At 37.6% G+C, this 25,136-nt stretch overlaps 1 protein-coding gene across 4 annotated transcripts in view; it reads left to right on the top strand.

Moving 5' to 3' along the window:
* GABRA2 (gamma-aminobutyric acid type A receptor subunit alpha2) overlaps positions 1-25,136 on the top strand; it is a 129,447-nt gene that overhangs the window by 4,590 nt on the left and 99,721 nt on the right. The window lies entirely within an intron of this gene.

Raw genomic sequence — 25,136 nt, 5'->3', positions numbered from 1 at the left:
TGTATAGTATCTTCATATTTTACAGATGCCTATTTTCACAGCAGTATACATAGGAAGAATTAAGGCACATTAAAAACACATCTGGCTTGTATTTCAGCAAATACACAGTTTAGGATTTTATGATGATATTTCTTTACACATACATATGATATTTCTAAAATGTAGCACTGGTTTGGCATTCCTGAAAATTTCAAAGACATTTTAGCTATATATTAGCTGTACGCCTATATTTATTGAACTGTGACATAATTTGATTTCAAATTTAAATACTGATTTTCAACTCAGAAAAGAAAATCTTTCTTTATCTATGAAGAATTAGCCTTGGCTAAAATGTTAATTTTTTTAATGTGTTAAATTTTAATTATCCTCTAATTATCCTTAGCTAGGTAAGGAGATTAGGTGAAGGCAAAGTAGATGTATAATTCCTAAAGGATTCTGAATCAAAATATTATTACTCATCAATTATAACAGGAGCTATATATCTCCATACACACATTTATCACATGTTTGTTATACTTATTTGGATGTTTAGTTTAACCATTTATTAAAAATTCAGAAAAAATAGTCGAACAATTGATACTAATCAAAGATTTATATAGTTAAGTTATTACTGGCAACTTCGTATTATGAAATTGCTGATAAAGATGTGCATTGACTAAATGCCTAGATGTTTATGTAAATATTTTCTTTGAAAAATGTAGGTGGTGGTTAATGCTATGTATATTTGCCATTGTATGGTTTGGAGAGTCCAGGAGTCAGAAAAAGTCAGAAAAGACCCATCTTGCTAAATAATATGCCGTTTAATGCTGTTAGTTTTTACTAGAGTCCCTGAGAGTTCTCTCTCACTTTAAAAGAAGTACAGGGAGCAGTAATACTCAGAAATATGGCCCATTGTATCATTCAGAGCAAAGTCAATTGTTTAACACACACTTAATTTTCTGAAAAGAAAAACTAAAAGAAAAATAATATTTCTTTAGTAGTTAATATTTCTAAAGAGCATGAATAGAAGGAATCACTCTCAATGTTAGCGTATGACAATGAGCTATTGCCACACTTACATGGTAGAAGTATGTCCAGCGTATGTCCAGCATATGTCCACACACAAAGCTGTGTCTTGGCCAGATAATTTCTGTTTCCTTTCATTTAAAGCTGTCATAATTCATGATGGTGGTTTAAGAGGTAGATTGCCGTAAGGCAGATATTTTTCCTAAATTATAGATTTTATTTCTTAAAATAAATAATACACTGTCAAAAATCTTAATATTTGAGGTAGACCTTGGGTTCTGTATCTGTGAATTTTTAGAGGAAATATCTACACTGTGGGTGTGGAGCCGGGATGGGTAGAATCTGCCTGTTTCAGGACATGGGTCTTGCTAGTTAGCGCTCTATTTCTTTTGTGGTATCTCCTACATTCCTTTTTACTTCCATTGTCACTACTCAAATATGGACCCTGTCACTCTATTATTTGGGTTAAATGGCTCTTTTTGTTTCGTGTCTTCCTTCCCTATTCCTTCTCTGATATTGTACACGTGTTAATATTTCCCAATCAGATTGGTTTTCTTTTATTATTTTTTTTAAAAAAAGATTTTATTTATTTATTTGACAGACAGAGATCACAAGTAGGCAAAGAGACAGGCAGAGAAAAGAGGAGAAAGCAGGCTCCCCGCAGAGCAGAGAGCCCGATGCAGGGCTCGATCCCGGGACCCTGGGATCATGACCTGAGCCTAATAAGGCAGAGGCTTTAACCCACTGAGCCACCCAGACGGCCCTGTTTTCTTTTATTCTTACAATGCTTTCCACATACTGCTCTCTCTTCTTGATCATGTACCTTCAATGGCTCTTTGCCTTCGGTACGTGGCAGGAATAAATCTACCTGGAGGCAGAGAAATCTAGGTGGAATTTCACTTCCATCCACACACAAAGCTGTGTCTTGGCCAGATAATTTCTGTTTCCTTTCATATAAAGCGGTCATCATATATCTACCTTTCTGCGTTATAAGGTTGTTGAGAGGATTATAGAAACAAAAAGTGTGTATGAAACTGGTGCCACGTAGTAGCGATCCAGCAAAAATCGAGTTCCTCCCTCTTCCCTTAGAGTCCTAATTTGCCAGTCGAGGTTTTCTCCGTTCTATTTCCCGGACTTCGTTTCTATTTTGTCTCTCATTCATCCTGCACTTCAATCGCATTTGTTCACTTTCTCTTGATAATCTATTCCTATCTGCTCCCTCGGCCTTGGATCCAATTATTTCCTCTCATTGGAAGTATTTTTCTCATCCTCTCTGAGGATAGAAACCTTTCTTTTTCTATAAAGACCACCTCAACCCTGGTCCTCTAGTAAAGATCTTTCTTAACTGAATTGAAGCACCCAGATTCAATTTTCTCTCTGTTGAATTTCTCTAGCGGTTGTTGGCTCTGTATCTCATTTGGAACTTGTTATGTGCTAGCTTGGAATATTTATTATCTTTTTGTGTGTCTCTTGTTACCTTAACAAGATTGTAAGCTCGTTGAGGCAAGATATTGTAGTATCATAAATCTTCTGTGCTCTCAGCAGCTATGTATTGATTTGCATATTGGGGCTATCAAATAAATGTTGATTGGTTGCTTAACTTTTCTAGGACCAGTTAATCATCTGAAAAATGGTGCTATTCATATTTAGCTGACCTTTTAGTTAGAATTGTTAGGTGATGTGTCAGGCATCATGCGTAGCGTGTCTTAGTGAAGACCTACCTAACTTTAGATTGCGGAGATTGAGGTAAAATCCCAGTTCTGATACCGAGCAGTCATAGGACCTTTAAATACTCAGCCTCTCTGCGTCCACAGCTGTCACCTATAAAGTGTGATGACTCATACCATTCTTAAAATATTCGATGAATATGAAATACTATAGTAAATACAAAGAATTTAGAACAGCGACTGGCATATACTAGCGAGCTAATAAATAACAGTACCTAGAAGACTTTCAAAAACTTTCTAAATGTACTGTTGTAAATTTAAATAATTATGATTACTTCTGCATCCCCAAATCTTAGCCTACGTGTTCATATGTCATTTCAAATAGCCCAAGGAAATTACTTGCCTCATTATGTCCCAGAAATTAAAAAGAAGGAAAAAATGCATTTGATTCCATTTTAATATATCAAGCTGAACATCTCTGTTGATGAAAAATCTGGATAATTAATCTCAATTATTATTTTCTTTCCTTTATAACTTTAATGTAAATGAGTATGTAGGAAAGAGCAATCAGTTTTGGACTCCGAGTTAGAAAAATCGTTCTTTTCACCTGGCTCTACCACTACTAGATTTTATCCATAGCCAAGTTACTTAGGCATTCTGACCCTTGGTATTTTCTTTGGGAAAATGGCAATAATCATATTTTATCTTGAAAAGAGGATGGCAAATTGAGATTCATATATATGAGAAGGATTATACAATACACCGAGTGATAAAATTTTAAGATATTTTATGATTAATAATAGTGTCTCTTTAAAATTTAAGTTAACATCATGCCACTCAACTGCTCAAAATTCTGCAGTCATTCCTACTTCGTTCAGAATAAAAATCATGCTCCTCGTGGTGGTCTCCAAGGCCCTGCACGGTCTGTCTCCTTATTCTTTGACCTCACCTCACATAACCCACCTTCTTGCTAACACTGCTGCAGTCACATTGGCTTCCTTTCTTTTCTTTGAACGCACAAGGATACTCCTTAGGGCTTTCTCCCGGGCTGTTCCCTCTCCCCTGGGTGTCATTTGACCTCACACTCTCAGTGAGGCCTACCTTGACCAACCAGGTAAATACTGTAATCTATCTGCCTCTTAATAATTCTGATCCCACTTATACAGCTTCATTTATTTTCTTTTTCTTCTTAGTACTTAGTATCCTTTATTATCTAAGATAATTTATTTCTTTATCACTATTATGTCGAATGCTTACTTGTGTCTCTTTTTTGCTAGAATGTAGGCTCATTGAAGTCAGGGGTTGGTGTCTATTTTGTTGCTTGATTGATCGATGCATCGTTTATCCCAAGCATCTAGAACAGTACCTTGCAATAGTAGGCTCCCAGATCTTTCTGGATTGAATTATAATTTTATTCCTTTATTTTATTTTATTTCATTTCATTTTATTTTATTTATTTTTACTGTACTATCATGAAAAGAGTTGACTATAGAACTTAACCCGATCCTTTGATCTGTGGAGCAGTTATCATTTAATTAAAACACCGGCCTTCCAGTGTTAGCATCAGCGTATTTTAGGCTGACATCTTGGTGAATTAGAGCTATTATTACACCAGTTACTCAAATCCTGACCTAATGTCAGCTGTGATTCTGCCTTGAACTGTGTGATTTGGGGTGATTCATTTATCCTATCTGTGACTTAATTTACTCATCTGTGAAGTGGCAGGAGAGGATCTACTTACTCTATATTTCACAAGGATATGATGAGGTTGAAGTAAATCAAAATTCTTGAGAAAGCATAATGGGACATGCAATTGATAAGTGTTAGTGTTGTCAGAAATATGCAGAAAATTCTTCTAGAAGAACATCTTAGGAGGTACTGCCCTCTGAAAACATGCCAGGAAAATACTGGTAGGTCTTGTGCATTTGGTAGGCTTCCTTCTTTGTGAGCCTGGAAACCTGAGATGGGCTTGTCCTGATATGTTATCTACCAAAACCATGCATTTAGATTAGCTAGAACTAATAACTGAATTAATTTTTCCTCTTGTCTTCATTTTAGTCATTAGAGCTAACAACTTGGAGACCACACATGGGCTTTTATATTCCTTAGGAGGCTTTCAAATTATTAACTGAGTAAAGAGAGCAGCATTTGTTGTTTGGACCAATTTTATGGGGTCATTGGAAAAATGAATGTGTAGACAGGCCTCGTACATTTATGACAGCTAACATCCACAATGCTCAACAGTGACAACTATTAGAAATGACAAGGCTTGGTATCTAAATTATAGATTCAATCTGGAAAATCTAGATTGAGTACCATGCTTAACTACATTTGGAAAAGCTGTTTTGAGGAGATTGTCCAGATAGATTTTTTTTTTCCTTCCATGCTCTTGTTTTATACTCTGAAACTTTGAAGAAACGTTATGCTTAAAACCATGAAAAATACGATGTCAGATCATAGGCTTATAAAGTCTGAGGGTCAGTTTCCAACTTCGCTCCTAGATGTTTCCCTTCAGTCTGTAGAGAGATGGATGACAACACGTTTCTATGAATTGCACAACTCTCAAATTCATAAAAATAAAACATAGGCTATTCAGTGGGATAAATTAATATAGAAAAATCTGATCTCTTCCACAACCTAAGGGGAATTCTGACCTCAAAATAACATCATATTACTTTATAAAGTAATGCTTAAGATCAGGGCCTCTAGATACCGTCCCCTCTGGATTTGAATTCTGCTGCCACCATATGATAACTACAAAACTTTCATCATGCTACTCAATCTCTCCTTGCTTTGGTTTCTTTATTTGTAAAATGGGAGTAAAAATATTATTATTGGTTTGCTGGGGATTTAATTTTTGGGGGACATCTAAATCCTTTGGAGAGTGTATGGCAAGCAGATTAAGGACTCCATACATGTAAGTGTCAATGCTATAGCTATTAAAAGCAGTAGCCATAAAATGCAGTAGAAAGTACCACCCAGTATTTCACTTCATGTATAAAAGCTTTGACTTCTTAAACAATGATAAATTTGTAGTACACATAACCCAGTTTTATTTTTTTTTTAATTTACCTATTTATTTGAAATAGAGGGAAAGAGAAAGAAGGAGCATGGAGGAGGGGCAGAGGGAGAGAAAGAAATTTAAGTAGAGTCCATGCTGAGCAGGGAGCCTGACTCGGGGCTCGATCTCAGGACCCTTGAGATTATGGCCTGAGCTGAGACCAAGAGGATGCTTCACTGACAGCACCACCCAGGGGCCCCCGCATACCCCGTTTCAAAGAAAGGAGAGGTTGTATATTCCTTAGGCAGTCAGTATCATTTTGTGGACACCCCTTTTTATATGTACAGAATCTCTGGAAACAAAGCCGGTCACAAAAGAAGTATGACCTATGTGTCGCTCTTTGTAATTATTACCATGACATGTAATAATGTGGCATCGTCAGTTCGTGGGAGTACATTTGCCTGTAGGAGAAAAGATATAGTTACAGAATTAAACCTTACTATGTGACATTAATAGTGATTTTAGCGATAGAAAACCGAAAGTGTGTCCATCAACCTTCCCTGGGATTGGGCTAGGTACGGGAAGGGCGAAAATTGCGTCTTGCAGCCGCGGGGTATGGGTCCAATGCTTGATAGTGTCTTTGGAGGTGACAGGTGAGGGAGGCATTGGGACTGAAAGAAAACAGGAAGAATAGTGTGAAATCTGTACATAGAATTGACGGGGGGCATGGAAAAAGTGTGTGGCAAGATGAGCAGGAAAAGAGATTGAATGTTAAGAAGATCTGGTCTCAGATAGAGGCAGAGTCAACTCCAGGTCTACGGCCTCCCCTTCTCTGGAAAGCTGTGAGGTCTGGCATTCTGCTTCTCTTTCTGCAGCTGTGGTTTGGGCTGATGTTCCCAGAGAAGCCTGAGGCAGCTGAGAATATCCCCTGTTCCTTCCTGACTCAGCCTTCTGGGGTTCCCTACAGTGTCTGATGTACGATAACCTTTAGAATAAGCTGTAGTTGGCAAACGAAGATTTCAGAGCCTTTTTCTGCTCTCGGCCACCATGTTCTCCACCCATTTGAGTTTGCCTAAAGATCACAGGGAAAGCTGCATCTGATTATTTCACGACTGAGAAAATGCAAGTAAGTTGGGGAGATTTCACACAGGTGTGCCAAAGTACTTTTGATAAAAGTGTCAAGGTTCATTATCATATGTCACTTCCTGTCTATTTAAAATTACTTTGTGGGAGGCACAAAAGGTAAAAGGCAGAAAGGGGAGGCTGGAGTCTCTGGGTCTGACCTCCAAAAATCAGTTCCTTTAGTTTTGTCTGGGACTTGTTGTATTACTCTCTCTCTTCCATTGAAATAATATGGACTTCATCCCAGTGCGTGCTAGCTTAAGCTAGAAGTGGTAATGTTAGGTACAGTTTTCTGGATTCTTTTTAATATTTTGAGGCAAGACTAAAGAATGCCCTAGCATTTCTGCACATCCTCTCTAATGCTGTGTTGCTTGTTCACTGCCCATCAGAGAACGGCATTAAGACAGGCTCTTTAGCTTGAGGTAGTTTTGCAGAATTCTTTCTCGGTTTGCTATTGGAACTAGGTACATAGCTTGTGATTTATTTTATGGGAAAGACAGACTGGATACATGGCAGCAAGGGTATACATTAGAGTAGATGGTGACACTTTCTTCCCAAACAGCATCTCTCCAGCAGAATTCAAGATGACATCACTGAAAGGAATGACCAAGAGAATACTACTCATGTTTTCATAAACCAATGCTAATGCTTTGTTTTCACCTTAAAATATACTTGGTTAGCTTTTTATTTTTTTTCTTTCTCAATCATTGCTTCTAGAAGAGCATTGCCCTCAGTCATATTCTGCGGGATTATTATTTTTGCTTTTTCAGGCACAAGCATGCCTCACTCACTGTGTTTTCTCACTAGCATTTAAGCTCAGGTGCAATCGGCGTTTCTCTTTTTACCTCCTTAACACAGTGGATAAATTGGACCATAGGCATGACAGATCCATTTGTTTCAGTGTTATTTTTTGATTGCTACAGCTCAATCATATTGTAGAAATCTATATTGGTAGTGGAGATGGCCAAGTGAACAGCTTGGCCAGGCAGCAATTCATTACTTTTCAATGTGTTAACAGGGAAAGAGTCAAATTAAATTATTCTCGTATTCTGTTTCTTAACTCATGTCTATTGAAGGCTTATGATGTGCCAGACATTCTGCAGGATATAAAGATATACAGGATGCGATATTGGTCTCTGATGGTTGAAGTCCCTTGGAGGACAGATAAGATAGATACACTATAATTCTCAAAATAGCTTGAAATAATGCAACATGTGTTCCATTATAAGAACATGCTCTTGAAGTTTAGAGAAGTAAGAATTCATTTTTCTTGTACCACATAACTGGAGTTGGCCAAGTACTGTATCTATAATCATGGTTCATGTATTCAACTATTTCTTATTAAGGGCCAACTATTTGCTGAGTCTTATTTTAAATTCTGAAAATATTTTGATGACTAACACCGGGATTTTGCAGAAATTCATATCACACCATACTTTAGTTCTTTCTGGCTTTCAAGTGTCCTAGACATTGTTTGTTTTTTTCCCCCCTCCTTAATTAAAAATACTGTATAACCACCCTGTGTTTTCTTTATTGAACATTATTGATTGTTTTTTCTCATAGTGGGAAGAGTGATTTTGGATATATTTACTGTCAGGCTGAGAATTTTATCTGTAGAGGAATATAACATCCAGAGAGCATGTCTTTTTGGGTGCGTAGCAGAAGGTTGTTGTGTTAAAGGTATTTACGTTAAGAGTAGCATTCTCAGAGGTAGGAAGGTAAGTGTTAATTCCAGTTGAAATTTCTAGACATTTCTCAGTTCTCTTTTTAAAGAAAATTATTTTTTCCTTATTTTAATTTCTTTTGAGCTGGAGATGAGTTAAATAATAATAAGACATTCCTTGTGAAATAAAATAAATAAATTACATGATAGGTAATGTAATGAGTATTAAATTTATTTATTTTGAATTTTTAATAGTCTTAGCACCATACAGAACACTGAAAACTTGTTTGTAACTTGAAATACCTCATCCCTTGGGGTACAGATCTTATCATTTAAAAGTAATGTATAAGAATTAAATTAATGTTTAAGTCTAAACATACTTTATATAGAAGTTCATCATATTAGGGATATCACTTATGATGAGATGTAAATACCTCAAATTCTCCATAGTTTTTTGCGTTTTAAGAAACTTTGATTAAATAGTAGTTTTGATATCTTTGTATGTTTTTATTATACTTTTTCAAAAGATTCAAAAGCTGTTTATAGAAATATGAGTCCATCTCCGTCTTAGTTTGACATAAGCTATGATGTCAATTTTTATTTTATGTTTCTTAGGTGTCTTCTTATTTATTTCAATATTATTATTTCAACGCTTAAAACATGTTAAAACGAAAGGATTTACATAAAATTTAAAAAAAAGTATACTGTCATAAAAGCATCATTTTAGAAAGTGTCTTTATTAGCCATTTGAGATGCTAGGTTTTTTTTGTTTGCTTGTTTGTTTGTTTTCCCTGTTTGTTTGTTTGTTTTTTCCCTGGGAATGAATGCCAAATGTAGCACAAAGATTGTTCCAGAAGCATGCATGGTGACATTCTTTCTCCTTAAACGTATCTCAATATTCTTGGAGGATGTGTTTAGTTAGGGGATAGTTAATTTGATTTAAAACACAATAAAAGAAAACGTATGGCTCTTCTTCTGATATAGTACCCACAGGAAAAATGTATGTCAAAAAGAAGATACTGCTATTTCAGCTATTTTCTGGAGATGGTTAGTAAATTGTAACAGATTTCAGGGATATTTCAGGATATGATATAATGAGGAGTACAATTGGATTTTGTGTCTGAATAGAAGAGTAGAGTTATGTCACAGGATTAAAGAAAGTTGAAGAGAGGATAAGAATTATAAATGTTTTTTCATAGCATTCCCAAACCTGTATTTAGACTATGTTTCATGGGGATACCTACAGTATTTCAATAAGTGTTACGGAGACATTTGGCTTTTATTAAAAAGGTAAAAGGATTGGGTGCTTTTAGAATGGTATGTGTTACAAGCTTTCCAGGACAGAAAAGATCTCCGGACCTGAGATGGAGGAGTAATTTGGAGAGAAAAAGGAATGCCATGGGGAGCTTTTAGAAAAGGATTTAGAAATAAAAAATAAAAAAGGGAGAGGTCCACTTTACCTCTAATTACTCATAGGAAGATTTTAGCTTTAGAAGCAGAAGATGCTGAGTTACTATTTAGATATTTGGGTTGGAGAGTCCAAATGTATTCAATTATATGAACTCTTCAGAAGCCTTTACAATAAAAATTAAGCAAATCAGCCATAGTCAGAAAATTAGGGTAAATGGAACAAATTCATTTTTGTTACCACGATTACATAAACACTCCAGTTTCTCAAGAAAGAAAACAGTGGACTAAAATGCCAGCCTGGTTTACATGGAAGATTAAAGTTTGGATACCAAGAGAGAGAGGAAGGCTTAATTAAAAGAAAATGGAATCGCAAGGCTGGTGTTCAGGTCGGGTAGAGGGGAATATGGTAGGGTAGATTTAATTAGTTATCTAGGGCATGTAAGAGGATAATCACTGAAGCAAAAAAGAAAAAAAAAAAGATGTGAAGCTGATGACTGTGCTTTGTAGAATGGCATAAGAATCATCCAACAGATCCAGGAGGAAGAGAAACTATAGACCCTTAAGAAAGGAAGTGAGGTGGCTTGAGGTGATGAAAATGTCATAAAGGAACGGGAGTGAATGTAGAGACATTTTAAAGGAAGTCATCATTGGAGCCTTCCTGGGAGAACAGTAAGTCCCTTGATAACTAAAAATTAAAGCTAAGTATCCTTTCATCGTCTTGAGTAGCTTCTGCCTTAATAATGATAACAGAATTGCAGGATCAAAGATAACTAACAAGAAACTATATATAGAACCACATGATTAGTAGTGCTTATATTAAAGCATGTCGGCATTTAAAATAGATTAAATGTAAAAAAAAATGACTCATTATTCTTAAAACATACAAAATCGAGTCATAGTGCCTGAATTCTTAAAGGACCAGGAAGATAAAGCAGTGAGAGTATTTCTGTAGCAGAATTCTTTTTGACTTCCCTTCTTTCAAGGTTCCTAGATAATCTGAAGTGCTCTTGAAGGTGTTTTTGGCTACCACCAAACTGATAGTATGACTCATAACTTCAGTGGGCAGGGTGGGTCGTTTAGGATTTACATTATTATCTGTGAAATAGGGGGCTGATGAAAGTCCCATGGGACCCAGCTGCTGACTTAGAGATACATACATTTTTTTTTTCAAGATTTTTATTTATTTATTTGACAGACAGAGATCACAAGTAGGCAGAGAGGCAGGCAGAGAGAGAGAGAGAGGAGGAAGCCGGCTCCCTGCTGAGCAGAGAGCCTGATGCAGGGCTCGATCCCAGGGTCCTGGGATCATGATCTGAGCTGAAGGCAGAGGCTTTAACCCACTGAGCCACCCAGGCGCGCCCCAGAGATACATACATTTAGATGGAGTTCTGCTTGTTACACTGCTGCTGTCTTTGTCACTCTCCTTTGCTGCCACGCCCGATCTAGACTTTGTCATTTTTGGTGGCAGCTTCTAATATAGGCATCTTACTCTCAGACATCTGATTGCCACCAGATGCAGAGAGCAGCTGCAGTTCCTGCTTGGAACAGCTGGGAGGTTAAGCCAAACCTATCAGCAGATAAGGAAAGTGGGCAGGTGCATGTTTAAGTGAGTGGATATGAAAGTTAGTGGGGTGGAAAGCAGATGTCTCTTCAGATCCTTTCCTTTTAGGGAACTGTGTTGTCATCTGTCATTTCTATAATTTTATCCACTTGGTCTGAGAGGGTGGTCTCACACTTTACCCACTTCTGTTTGAAGACATTAGAAGAAGATACAGTAATGCCAAGTGGCTTTTTATAGTGCAATTTTGGTGCCATTTAGAAATACAGGAGGGAGCAAGCATTGGAATAAAACAATGAAACACAGGCAAAATAATATTTATCATAGCCTATGTCTGTTAGGGATGTGTTTGTCAGAAACTAACAGAAAAACCCATTGACAGTGACTTCACTGGGGGTCAGTTTTTCTTGCAAAAAAAATAAATAAATAAAAAGGGAAAAAAAAAGGTCTGTAGGTAGGTGGCTTCACATGAAGACTAAGCTTTTAAGTGATGGCATCAAAAACTTAAGGAACCCAGACTTTTTGTTTTTCCACTTCCTCTTCCTTAGCATTAGCTTCTGTCCTGCTGTCACCTCACAATCCCAACATGGCTGCTGCAGCTCCAGCTATCCTGTCCACGGTAAAGCCTGGAATAAAAGGAAGGGATGGCACTAGCTCTGTTAGTTCCTTTTATTAGAAAAATAAACCTTCCCAGCTCTTGCAGCTGATTTCCACGTTTATCTCTGTAGCAATTTCAAACTAGGAGAACATCTGGGAAAATTGGAGATCTATTAGAAGGAAGATGCCTTTGATATTCTGTAGGCTTCTAGCAATGCCAGTCACATCTACTGATGCTAATAGAAAAATTACTTAATCTCTTTGTGCCTCAATTTCCTGCTCTGTAAAATGGAAAACATTAGTTCCAATGGTTAGTTGATTTATCTGAAGTACTTACAACTTTAATTTGCATATGAATAGCCTGGTTAGTGATGAGTGTCAAAATGTAGATTTTGGGGGCACCTGGGTGGCTCAGTGGGTTAAAACCTCTGCTTTCAGCTCAGGTCATGGTCCCAAGGTCCTGGGATTGAGCCCCGCATCGGGCTCTGGGCTTGGGCTCTCTGCTCAGTGGGGAGCCTGCTTCCCTTCCTCTCTCTGCCTGCCTCTCTGCCTACTTGTGATCTATCTGTCAAATAAATAAATAAAATCTTTAAAAAAAATGTAGATTTTGATGCAGTCTGAGAGTCTGGAGCTCCAGTTGCTGCCTTTGTAATAAGCCCCCAGGTGATATCAATGTTGCTGGTCCTTGGACTACACTTTTGAATAGCTGAGAGGTAAACTTAGCTAAGGCTACCATACTATACAAGCTTTAGGGGCCTCTGTAAAATATATAATGCAATGGAGAGGTTCTTTGCTCAGTAAATGCTGCTGTTGTTGTTGTTATTATTATTATTACTGCTACTACTACTACTACTATCACTACCACTATTAGTCAGGGTTTACTCTGACAGTCAATTAGGAATTCATAATTTCTATATTTTTTTTAAGATTTTATTTATTTATTTGGCAGAGAGAGAGACAGCAAGAGAGGGAACCCAAGGAGGGGGAGTTGGAGAGGGACAAGCAGGCTTCCCACTGAGCAGGGAGCCAGATCCATCAATGGATCCCAGGATCCTGGGATCATGACCTGAGCTGGAAGCAAATGCTTAAGGACTGAACAACCTAGGGACCCCCATAATTTCTCTTTCTAAAGGTTGTGGTAATAAACCTCATTTTATCAGAACATAATCATAGACAAATTTATTCTTTATGATATGCTTTTACAACATTGCTAGTAAATATTAGTTTGACCATTAATTCCTGTGACTATGCTGCATATTATTAAGTATAATTTCTTTAGTTATCAGTACACTATAATTCTGCCATATTCTGTAAATAAGAACATATTCCTGTTTAATTGAAAACAACTGATCTCTGACTATTCTATGTTGGTATTTGAACTCGGCTTGATTAAAATGTTTTGGGTATTACAACATTCTTACTAGCACTTACTAGTACTTACTAGTACTTACTTACTAGTACTTACTAGTACTCTGCCACTAGTTGTGGCAAAAATAATATTGACGTGAAGGTTGTAAACTAAGGTAGTATAAATAATTGATTACAAAAAAACAAATTTAGGGGCGCCTGGGTGGCTCAGTGAGTTAAAGCCTCCGCCTTCGGCTCAGGGCTCAGGTCATGATCTCAGGGTCCTGGGATGGAGCCCCGCACTGGGCTCTCTGCTCAGCAGGGAGCCTGCTTCCCTTTGTCTCTCTCTCTGCCTGCCTCTCTGCCTACTTGTGATCTCTGCCTGTCAAACAAATAAATAAATAAATAAATAAATAAAATCTTTAAAAAAACAACAACAACAAATTTAATCCTTAAATATAGTATTGTGATAAATAAAATTTTGTCATGTGTGTAATCTCCAGGAGAGAAAAATAATAGAGCTCTCTTCTTGTCAGATTTTCTATTTAAGATGCTTCAAAATTTTCTTTTTGGACAGATGAAAAATGTGATTTCCTTTAAAATGTATTATACATAGTTTGTATTTGAGTGCCTGCCAGAGACCAGATTATAATCCTGGAGGAACCTAAATTCTTAAATAACTGATTCTATTTTAATTTTAAAAGGCACTAAGAGGGAAAAGGCTTTTTCTATGATCAGGGAGGCTGTGATGGTAAGGCAGTGTATAAAAGCATGAAAACCACCATTTATATATGAAAAACCCCTTTATTTTTATAAAAACTCTATGACCTTGAGCAAGCCAGTTAACATCTCTGTGCCTCAGTTTCTAAAACACGAAGAGGAGGAGACTGTAGCTAAGACCCGCGATGTCCCTTCCATCTAAAATTTCTCTCATCTTTTGTGGCATGTTTCAAAGCAAATAGAGTAGAAAATAAGGTTCTTGGAACAGAAATCTAAAACCAATTTTTTCTTCATTGTGGAGAAATAGGCAGAGCGTGGGCCTGAATACGAGCAAGCAGAATAAGGCGACTAACCCTCTGAAGTCTGGCCTGCCAAGGAACGTACAAAGGCTGTTTGGTCTTCCAACCACCAGCAATTAGGAGTTTGTACAAAACTGGGTAGTTCCATTGCATGAAAATTTCAATTTAAAGCTTCTCTTAAAGCTGCGTCAGCTTTGATTAGGAAGTGATTGTTACGGTGAGATGGTGATAAATGTACAAAACTGTATGGACCAATATCACCGTTTATGTTCCTAAGCATTGCTCTCCACTCTCTGTATAGGTGATATGAACGGCAGCATCTGTTCAAAGCCTACCCTCTGTGACTTCTCCGCCCTGCTTGATATTACAGATCTACCCCCTCTTGAAACACTCCTGTTCGCGGGTCTTGGTCTTTTCCCCGCTTCTTTATCTATCTCATTCTTTGGTTTCTCTTCATCTTCTCTTTTCTTACATGTGCCCCCCGCCCCAGGTTTTGTACTTGCTTTCTTTCTTTCTTTCTTTTTTTTTTTTTTTTTTAAGATTTTATTTATCTATTTGACAGAGAGAGAGAGATCACAAGTAGACAGAGAGGCAGGCAGAGAGAGAAAGGAGGAAGCAGGCTCCCCGCTGAGCAGAGAGCCCAATGTGGGGCTCGATCCCAGGACCCTGAGACCATGACCTGAGCTGAAGGCAGAGGCTTTAACCCACTGAGCCACCCAGGCGCCCCCTGTACTTTCAACAATTACGACTTACCGCTTATCCCTTAATGATTTTCTCAGAACAATCTCATTCAGTTCCTTATCCTCAAATATGGACCCATATGTAGATTATCTCTGGTCCTGAAGCTGTTCTCTGACGTGGATTTGCTTGTCCTTGTCCACATGAACTCCCTTCTCTGACCACCCACAGCTTTCAGGAGCAAGTCCAGGCCACGTAAGGTAGTCTCTGCAGACTCTGGCCTCTTCTCACTTTTCTCTACTCATTTCTTGCTACAAATCATTACCTTTCGCTGAGTGGTTTAGATCAACTCTCCTTGTCTCAGTTTTTATTTTTATAGTGCATTTGGCTTTCTTTAGCCTTTACAGAGGCTTTTGCTTCTATTGAGGACATAAGTTATCCTTTCTTCAGTTTCTAGCTCAGATGTCGCTACTTTCTAGGTGCCTTTTAGTGTGTGTGTACGCACACGTACATTTCTTCTTTTTTTTTTTTTTAAAGATTTTTATTTATTTATCAGAGAGAGAGAGGGGGAGAGAGCGAGCACAGGCAGACAGAATGGCAGGCAGAGGGAGAAGCAGGCTCCCCGCCGAGCAAGGAGCCTGATGTGGGACTCGATCCCAGGACACTGGGATCATGACCTGAGCCGAAGGCAGCTGCTTAACCAACTGAGCCACCCAGGCGTCCCCACACGTACATTTCTGTGGAACACATCATCCATTACACACTTGGCATAACACGAGTGTAGTGTTTTGTAACTCTGTGTTCCATCTGTAGGGATCTAAGATCTCTACAGGCAGAGATCTGAGACTTCTTGTCTTTTGTTCTAGCCCCAGTACCACGTGTAGGATGTAGGTTACTAATTGTCATACCTGTTGAAAAATGATAAATTAATGATGAACTGTATCCTTTCACATATGAATTTCTTAAACTTCCAGAAACTAAATTCATAATTTTATCACCTAAAGTTGCTTTTCATCTTGTGGTTCATAATGGAGTCCATATTTGTCAATCTACAAGGGCTAAAAATTCATTGAAAAAAGTCTTTCAAATTCCCCTTCCCTTTTTTCCAGTCTCCTGACTCTAATTCTGCCATCCTTTAATATGTAGATAACAACCAGTTGATTGGTTAAAATAACTTAAGGCATTTAGAAATCAGGACATTTCCAATAAAAAATGTGGATTTCCATCTTCTCCTTTAAAAATTGCTGCTCTGGTGAACCCAGGATGGAACTGATGACTGAAATTGAAATATAAATTGAATTGATGATAACAATTAAAACTGAGTTTTCTAAAGGAGGTATGTCCTTCACATTTAGCTAGGGATCTCATTTAGTTCATATCGCTTGGTCAGGTTACCTACTCGGCCAGTAAATAAAGTGCTGTCCACCACCGCCCCCCACTCACCACCCCCCTCTCCCCAGCAAACCACTTGCATGTGCAAAGCCCTATCCTATTTTCTATATTGCCAGATTTCTATTTTTTAGTTAAATTTCATTATGCAATTCTTTTGCTCAACAGTCTTCAATGATTTTCCTTTTTCTCACTTTCCAGAGCACAGTCTCCAGCCTGTATAACAGAAATCAGAATAAAGGTACCCAAATTCTATTACTGCCTTGAGCAGGTCAAATGAAAAAATGAGTTGACATTATGGAGACAAGACCTGAGGCATGGATATGCTTTGTGCTAATGCGGTTGAGTTTTTATCTGATTACTACCATATAAGTGTTTGAGATAAGAGTTGCCTGATATTCCAATTATTTTTCAAAAGTGGAAATACCAATTCTTACGAGAAGTTTCTTAATTTTTAAAGGCCAACCAATTCTAATTCAAATAAAAACAAACCAAATCTTGTGTATCCTAAACAAAACACACCTGAGTATTATTAGTTTACAGGTTTGGGTCCCAAACCAAGATATTTTATAAAGGTTATGAAGGAGGATGCCTGGGTGGCTCAGTGGGTTAAAGCCTCTGACTTTGGCTCAGGTCATGATCCCAGGGTCCTGGGATGGAGCCCTGTATTGGGCGCTCTGCTCAGCGGGAAGCCTGCTTCTCTTCCTCTTTCTCTCTCTGCCTGCTTCTCTGCCTACTTGTGATCTCTGTCAAATAAATAAATAAAGACTTAAAAAAAAAAAAAAGGTTATGAAGGATTCAATTGGGGAATTTGTTAAATACAAATTTAACCGATCCTCAGACATTTGGTCGGCTTTGGTTTGGGACCAGGAATCTGCATTTCATCAAATGTTCTTGATTCTGATGCAAGTGTCTGTTTGGATTCACTGGATGGAATCATGTGTCTTTGGGTTTCTGCTTAAAAATGACGGTGTCTTCTTCCATTCTCTCATAGTACTTTGTTTCTGTCCTTTTAGTTAAAAGTGAGAAATCAGTGTGTGTAGTAAGATCAGTCTGTAACCAGATGAGTCTGGTAGCATTTTCCTCAATAACTCTAAAAAGGGGCTCTTTGCCCTACTTTTTTGAGCTAGCTGTTTCATTGGGTCAGAGATGTAGGTTTGTTTCTTAAATTAATTAGTCTGCATTAACTGGCTTATGCTGTGCTAACAACTCTGGGCTTAAAACATCAAGTTTTATTTCTCTCTCATTTATCTTGCTTATGACCCAACACTGTCCACTGAGGGTGGATGCGTCTGGTCTGTAGGGGTTGGGCTTTCCTGTACATCATCCTTATTTAAGGTCTCAGGCTGGTGGATTTCCACCACTTGAAAATATTGCTGGTTACTGTGTCAGGGAAAGGACACATGGTCTGAAGCACAGTGTTCCTTAAATACTATGTCACCTCGGCTCTGATTTTTTAAAGGAAGGTATATAGACTTGCTTAACTTCCAGGGTGAGGGGAAGTACAACTCAGAAATACACTTGGAGAAGGAGACTTGGCAGCTTAATGACTACCATAATTAGCCAGAAATACCCTTTTCTAGGGTGCAGCCCATAGACCTTTTGGTGGCACAGGCCATATCTTGTTTTGAGATATATAATCCATGAACTGTGTTTTGTGTATCACATATGTAGCATGTTTATTAGTTAAGTGTTATGCTTTTTTTTTTTTTGTTATGCTTTGTTATGCCTTTTTTTTTTTTTTTTTTTTTTGACAAATGGACTTGATATACCTTCCGAGACTTTCCTAGCTCCCAGGAATAAGGAGCTTTGCCACTTGGGCTGCAAAACCATAGCCTGCATTGCAGGTGTTGAGGAGGAGATCATCTTTGAAGTGTTAGCCTGAAATGTCAAGCCTCTGTGACAGTAATTGCCAGGGAGAGTGGAATTAAATGGACGAGGAGCAGAAGCCTCGTCCTTCTGGTTCATTCCTGTGGCCTCAGTGGCGGGCATAGTACCTAGAATTCATTATTTGTCAATGACTATTTAGGTGAATCCAACACTCCTATACATAAAAATACATAAAGCCTTCCTTAGGACAGCTACTGATTTGGGGTTCTCCCATACATTGTGGTCATTTATCAATCAGTTTTACCTTTAAATTTTGGTGATTCAGAACTTGTGACATCCATTACAATGAGTCATCTTTCTCAGAAACAAGGTTGATTGATATATGGGATATATAGTGGCTGGGCTGAATGTGGAAGTCAGTAACACATAAAATTACAGCCATTAGAATGGGCTTGGACTTAATACAGGAAAATAAACGAATGCACCTGGCACTGCCTTCTAACACTGAAATAAAAGCCCAGGGTCGGGGGTGGGGGAGGGCACAGTTGCAGAGGACAGAAACAAAACACAAAATGACAGAAATGCATTTCAAAAGCTTGAGGAGCCTATGTCTAAAAGCGTGTTTTTTTTTTTTTTTTATGTTGAGGTTATGCAAAACCTTTATTAGCCTCAAGCAATCTATTTAAATTTCTCAGTTGTCTTGTGGAGGCTATCTGATTAAATATTATAAAGTATTACTAATTATAATAAATTAATAATAATAATACCAAACATGTTTCCAGTGCCAGGTAATAAGTTAAGCACTTTACCTATGATTTAGTACTCACTATTAGTGTCGTGAGGTAGGTGATTTGATGATCCTCACTTTCCTGGTAAAAAAAAGAGATCCAGAGACCAATTATCTGCTCTTTGTCACGTAATTATTTTGTGATAAGAGTGGACATTCCAACGGATGCATCTTTCTCCAGAGACTTTGTCTGATAAATCAGAAGTTAAGAACCCCCAGATCCAACAAAGGGGCTATGAGGATATCTCTGCTCTGGATGTCAAGGGGTCCTTGTTTATTACAATTGTGTAACCCTTAGCCCCTGGGTAAGTACTGCAGGAAAGAAAAGGATGGTTTGCAACACTTCTCATTTATTTGCTGGGGGATTCTTATTATCACATTTCTTGGTCAGCCTTGACATTGACATATATCTGGGGCGTGGATCTGAGTTGAAGATATGAAGAGACAGAAAGAACATTTATTAGTAGAAAATCTCTAAAGGGCGCTGGCAAATGAAAGCCAGAATCTTTGATTTTCACTCTGCTGGTTTTACCCCTTACTTGATGTGAGTCAGAATTGTTACTGTTACTATGCTTAAGAATAGCTAATGAGGACATAAGATGACCATGTGGTTTGGGTAGATAAACATTATTTGCTTTGTAATATATGGGTCCTTAGATTTTTTGTACAGTTATTAAAGCACTGGTGCAGTCATTCATACAAATTTCAGCTTTGATTGGCCTCTTGTAAGTTAAATTTAAAGAATAGGACATGTGCAAAGGTATAAGTCTATGAAAGCCAAATAAATGAAGGATTATTAAATGCAAGAGATCTTTTTCTTAGGTGCGTTTTCTTTTGTCACCATTTGACTCATTTTAGTTTGAAGAGGCAGTAGAGTATACTTTGGAAAGAGATCAGGCTTTGGAGTCTGATAAACCTAGATTTGAATTCTGGCTTTAGAAGGTTCTATTTATGTGGTTTTTGTACACATTAGTTACCTTCTCTGAGCCTCAGTTTCTTCAGAGGTAAAATAAGAATAAAATAACTAGTATTGACAGTATTGTTAAAAAAAAAATCAATGACAATATGTGTACAGTGCTCCCATAAGAATATTGGCATGTGGTAGGTTTCCGTTAGTGACCAGCTTCCTAGTTGCTCTGTGATTTTTGCTAACATGGAGGTTTGTTCACAATTTAGGAAATAAGGAATTTAAATGAGAGAGCCTTTAAAAATAGGACATAAGTAGCTATTATTTTAAGAGCATTCATGAAACTGGATGGTTTTTAACTACTTACCCTGGGGGTAGCAATGATTAAACTTTTCCTTTATGAGATGCCTTTCCAGTAGAAGTTTGTTTTAGAATCAAACTTCAGAAATTTGTCAGAATCTGTAAATTGCATGGTATTTCTTGCCACACATTGGAGCTGAATGAAAGAGAATTTCTGGCTTTCAAAATTATGTCTCTGGAAATGCAGAACAAACCAGGAAAATAAGGTGTTCTGGGAAAACATGAGCTGGCAGGTAAAAGATATTCTAGTTTCTTCTGGCTTTTCTTTAGAAATTCAAATTCCTATAAATATGTTGTATCTCCTCTGTATAAATATAATTAAATACTGATGGTATGACAACATAAGGGCTTTTATTAAGTTTCTAATCATAATTCCCTATTTCTTGAAATCTTAAAAATGGCATTTTTTAAAAATGATTGAAAGTATTATGCAATAGACAATTATTAAGACTGTTACCATAACTGCTGTGGTAGATAGAATTCTAAGATGTCCTCCATGATTCCTACAGCAGGTTTTATAAGTCCTTTAAAATCCCTGGGACAATGAATATATCTAGCGTGATGAGTGGTCTTTGTTATATGGTACTTTGCCTTTAAGAAAGAGAGATTATTCAGGTGGTCTTGATCTAATGTTATAAACCCTTTAAATCTCATTCTGGAGGTCAGAGGTGGAGAAGTCAGGGAGAGTTGAAACAGGTTAGGGAGTTAACAGGGAAACGATTTTCCACTGGGGGAGGGGAGCACATCGCAAGGAATGTGGATGGCTACTAGAAGATGTGGAGTCTTGCCATTGCAAGGAACTGAATTCAGTCAACAATTTGAATGAGTGTGTCAGCTGATCTGTCCCCAGTCACCTGACACCTTGACTCAAGCTTCAGACCCTTAGCAGAGAACCCAGTTCTCTGTTGTAACCCAGTTACACCAACCTGGATTTCTGACCTACTGACCTACAGAACAAAGATACGTGTGTTGTTTCAGGCCAGAATAAATTGTTATGCATAAAAATTAATACAATTGCAATTAATTAGTTAAAATACAACATTTTCTTAAAATTGCTTAACCTGTGCCAGATGCAGTATACTTTACAAACATCATTTCATTTAATTATTATGAAAACACTGTGAGATTAGTGTTCTAAACCCCATCTCTGAGAAAATTGCTAACACATACGATTTAAGTAGTGTGTGCAGGTCCACAAAATTCTTAGTGCATAACTCTGATCTGAACTTAGATTTCTCTGATTCCCATTTTTGGGATCTTACATGTCCCATAATTTTGTGTAGGAATGGAATTTCATGGAGATTATAACATGCCACCTATAGGCTGAGATATGACATTGATGTGATACTTGATCTACACAATATCTTTTTTATGCCACCTTGGCAAGAGATAAAGAAATTGCACTTTATTTTTTGTGTGGCAAGATTATTAGCTGTAGGTGTTATAGTTTTAAGCCATTATGTGTGAAAACATTTTTTCCTTTAAAATTGTTATGGGAAAGTTGAGTTGGGTTCAACAATTTTTTTAGAAGTCGGTTGTTGCTCAAAATTGACATTAATCTGAATAAAATTACATATTCTGAAATGACTGACTTTTAAAGTGCATTATTGATAATTCATAATAATTATTTTTATTTTTATCATCCTTGCCTATATTGAATAAATGCCTTTGGAAACCATTTTAAGATTGTTAATGGTTTTGCATCTTTATTAAATATTTTATGAAATATTCTCAGAATATTAACTTTATAGCTGAAAGGCTAAACTACTACACATTAGTTATTCTATATAATTAGGTATATTTTTTTCTTTAAGTGTTCCACTGCTAAATTTGTCTTTACATTAGTTAAAAGTCATTATATATTCTCAAATATGCCATTATCTTGTTGTGTTAGTATTAGTGTGTTTCTGCGTCTTTTCTCTCTGATGACCTCTTCTCTTTTTCCTTCAATACATGTAGATATTTTTTCCTCCCATTTTCATTCTTGATGGGGGTCTCATCTCTTCCCAGGGATTTAGCTGCCAGTACGTGTTCATATTTCTAAAGTCTTTTCTTAGCTTGGAGACCTCACACTTGCTATACCTCTGCAAGTGTAAACATCTCCTAGTTCAGCCCATTAATGCTTACCTATGAGTGTCTCCGCAGATTTTTAACACTTGCCCTGCCACCTGTCTCCTTTCTGGCCTGTCGAAATACTTTATTCTTTCATTCCCTATGTTCCTTATCCATCCTTTAGCAAACATCTTACCCACTGCCCCTTTATTCATCCTTAAAAACACCCGATTTTGAGTATGTTTTGCAGTGAGTGCATATATAATTTGTTAGACTAGGGAGGCCAAGGATGGCTCAAAGGTTTCTTCTGACTTAGGGACCTTTGGTGGAAAACACGGCTGACTTTGACTTAAACAGGCAAAATCTGAATTGTGGCTATTTTTGTACATGCCTTAGCTTCCTGAGAAGATTATGACTTTCTTGACTATAGCAACTAAGTCTTCTTGACTGTCTTATCGCCACAGCACTGAGTATGACATGCTCTGGAGAGTGTCACTCAGTAAATGTTAATCATTGAATAAGCTGGTTTAACATCGTCATCTTTGTCCTTTAGCAAACCATAGTTTCACTACATGTAAATCTGCTAAGACTTGAATTTCTCTCTTCTTAATAATGACCAGCAACCATATGGCAGATGCTTCTAACTCGTCATTAAAAGTTTCAAAACAATCCCAAAATCATTTGCTTAGTAGCTTTTTATGGCTTTGTTGTGATGATATCGTCTAAAGATTTGAATCTAGCTCTGTTTCCAAACTGTGCTTTTCTTATTAGATAGAATGTAAGTTAACCTCTACCATGCAAAACGCTTTTTTTTTTTTAAATGGAGTTTCTTTTTTCAAGCCTTAAGGAATGCCATTTATATTATTTTTGGATTTCCTGAGTGTATCATATTTCCCGAAGGGCTACAGGGCATTGTGTCTAATTCCGTTGCCCCCAGAACTAGGAGGGCAGGAGAGGCGACTCTTCATCAGTTGGTTTCCTTCCTTCCACCCCTGTCTTTTCAGGGGTGTGAGTGGAGATCCCACTGCTCTTGCTGTCACATAGCATTGCATTGTAATCTATAAATAAAAGTCACTGTGTGAGGAGTTCTTCCATGCTGAAGGTAATGGTTTCTGGAAAAAAGAAAAAAAAAAGTAGATTCTGAGCAGTAGAAGGATCATCGGTTGTTTTCCAAATATTACTTGGTTTGTTAAAATATATATTAGAACCAGGCACTTGTGGATATGTTGTTTAACGTAACCAACACTTAACCGAGTTGAGGAAGGTAGCATACTTATTGATTGTATTTGACAGGACCGCCAGTGTCTTTGTCTCGGTCCTACAGAGTAAAAATATAATAAGTATCACAAGCTGCCACAATAAAATGTGGACCCAAAATTGTCGGAAATGTTAAGTCCCATTAAGGTTTAGTTTAAGAATATCTCCCTAAATTTGGAATGAGTGATTTGCATTAGACTTCACAACTAAGTGGGGAGAATGTGTCAGAGAGTGTTAGTTCTCATAAGGAATTATATTTGCAGAGAGTGATTTTCATTAGAATTTAAAACATGAATGGCCAGTTCTTTTTTTTTTTAAATAAAATTCTGCAGATTGGTGTCTGTAGTTTCATAGACTTTGGGTTAGGAGGAACATATTTTGGTTAATGCCTCACTACTTATTATCTTTATGACCCCTTATACTCTGTAATATTTAAGTTCTGCAAGTTTCGATTTCCTGGTTCAAAATGAAGACAAAATTGCAGAGCACAACATTCATAAATAACAACATATGTCTTGACGGTTGAAAGAATGGATGAAGAAATGAGCTGTGTTTGATAGTTAATCCATTACCTGTGAACACAATTCATCAGTCCTTCTGTACAGAACATTAGTGTGGCTGAGATAAATAGATCTGTCACAGATGGTTAAACAAGAATTCAGATGGACAAATTGTAACAACCAAGCTAGTACATAAGATCCTCATAACTAGCGTGGCATGTGGATAAAAGGACTCTGATAGAAGGGTGTGCAGAGAGTTCTGTCTGAGTCACATCTAGATCAGTTGCATGGGAGACAGTGGCTCTACGTGGACCTAAGGTCAGGAGTTTGCTTGTATAGTTGGTTCTATTCTACAACCAAGCCAGCAAACACGCCCGGAATCCCTCACTAGCAAATGGTGTAAAACTGAGATAATAATTGGAACACTCTTAAAGAGATGATATAATTCTATGTGCAGAAGCACTGGGCGAGATGCGAGGCCCAGGGGGTTTCGAGCTCTATGGTTGGGATGAAGCTTGTGAGAAGCAGGAGGATAAAATCCACGGAAGCCTAATGACCTGTGTGTGCAGTGGCAAAAACAACCGGAGGGAGCCAGTAACTGTGCAAAGAAAGGCCTCACTGAGGTCTTCACCATCACTTTTCCAAGTCAGAAAAAAAAAAATTCCTCCCCACACAGCATGGCGTATTAAACAACGGTATCCTCTAAGGATCTGAGTATAGGGTTTGCAAGTGGAGGTGAGAAGTCAGAAGTTATAAAATATTTTCACCTGAGAAGCATCCTTACATCCTAGGGCTTCTTTTTTTTTTTTTTTTTTTAAGATTTTTATTTATTTATTTGACAGAGAGAGATCACAAGCAGGCAGAGAGGCAGGCAGAGAGAGAGGAGGAAGCAGGCTCCCCACTGAGCAGAGAGCCCGATGTGGGCCTCGATCCCAGGACCCTGAGATCATGACCTGAGCCGAAGGCAGCGGCTTAACCCACTGAGCA

This window comes from Mustela nigripes, chromosome 1, assembly GCF_022355385.1.
Source record: "Mustela nigripes isolate SB6536 chromosome 1, MUSNIG.SB6536, whole genome shotgun sequence".
Lineage (NCBI taxonomy): Eukaryota > Metazoa > Chordata > Mammalia > Carnivora > Mustelidae > Mustela > Mustela nigripes.
This window is presented reverse-complemented; position numbering and strand designations above follow the sequence as displayed.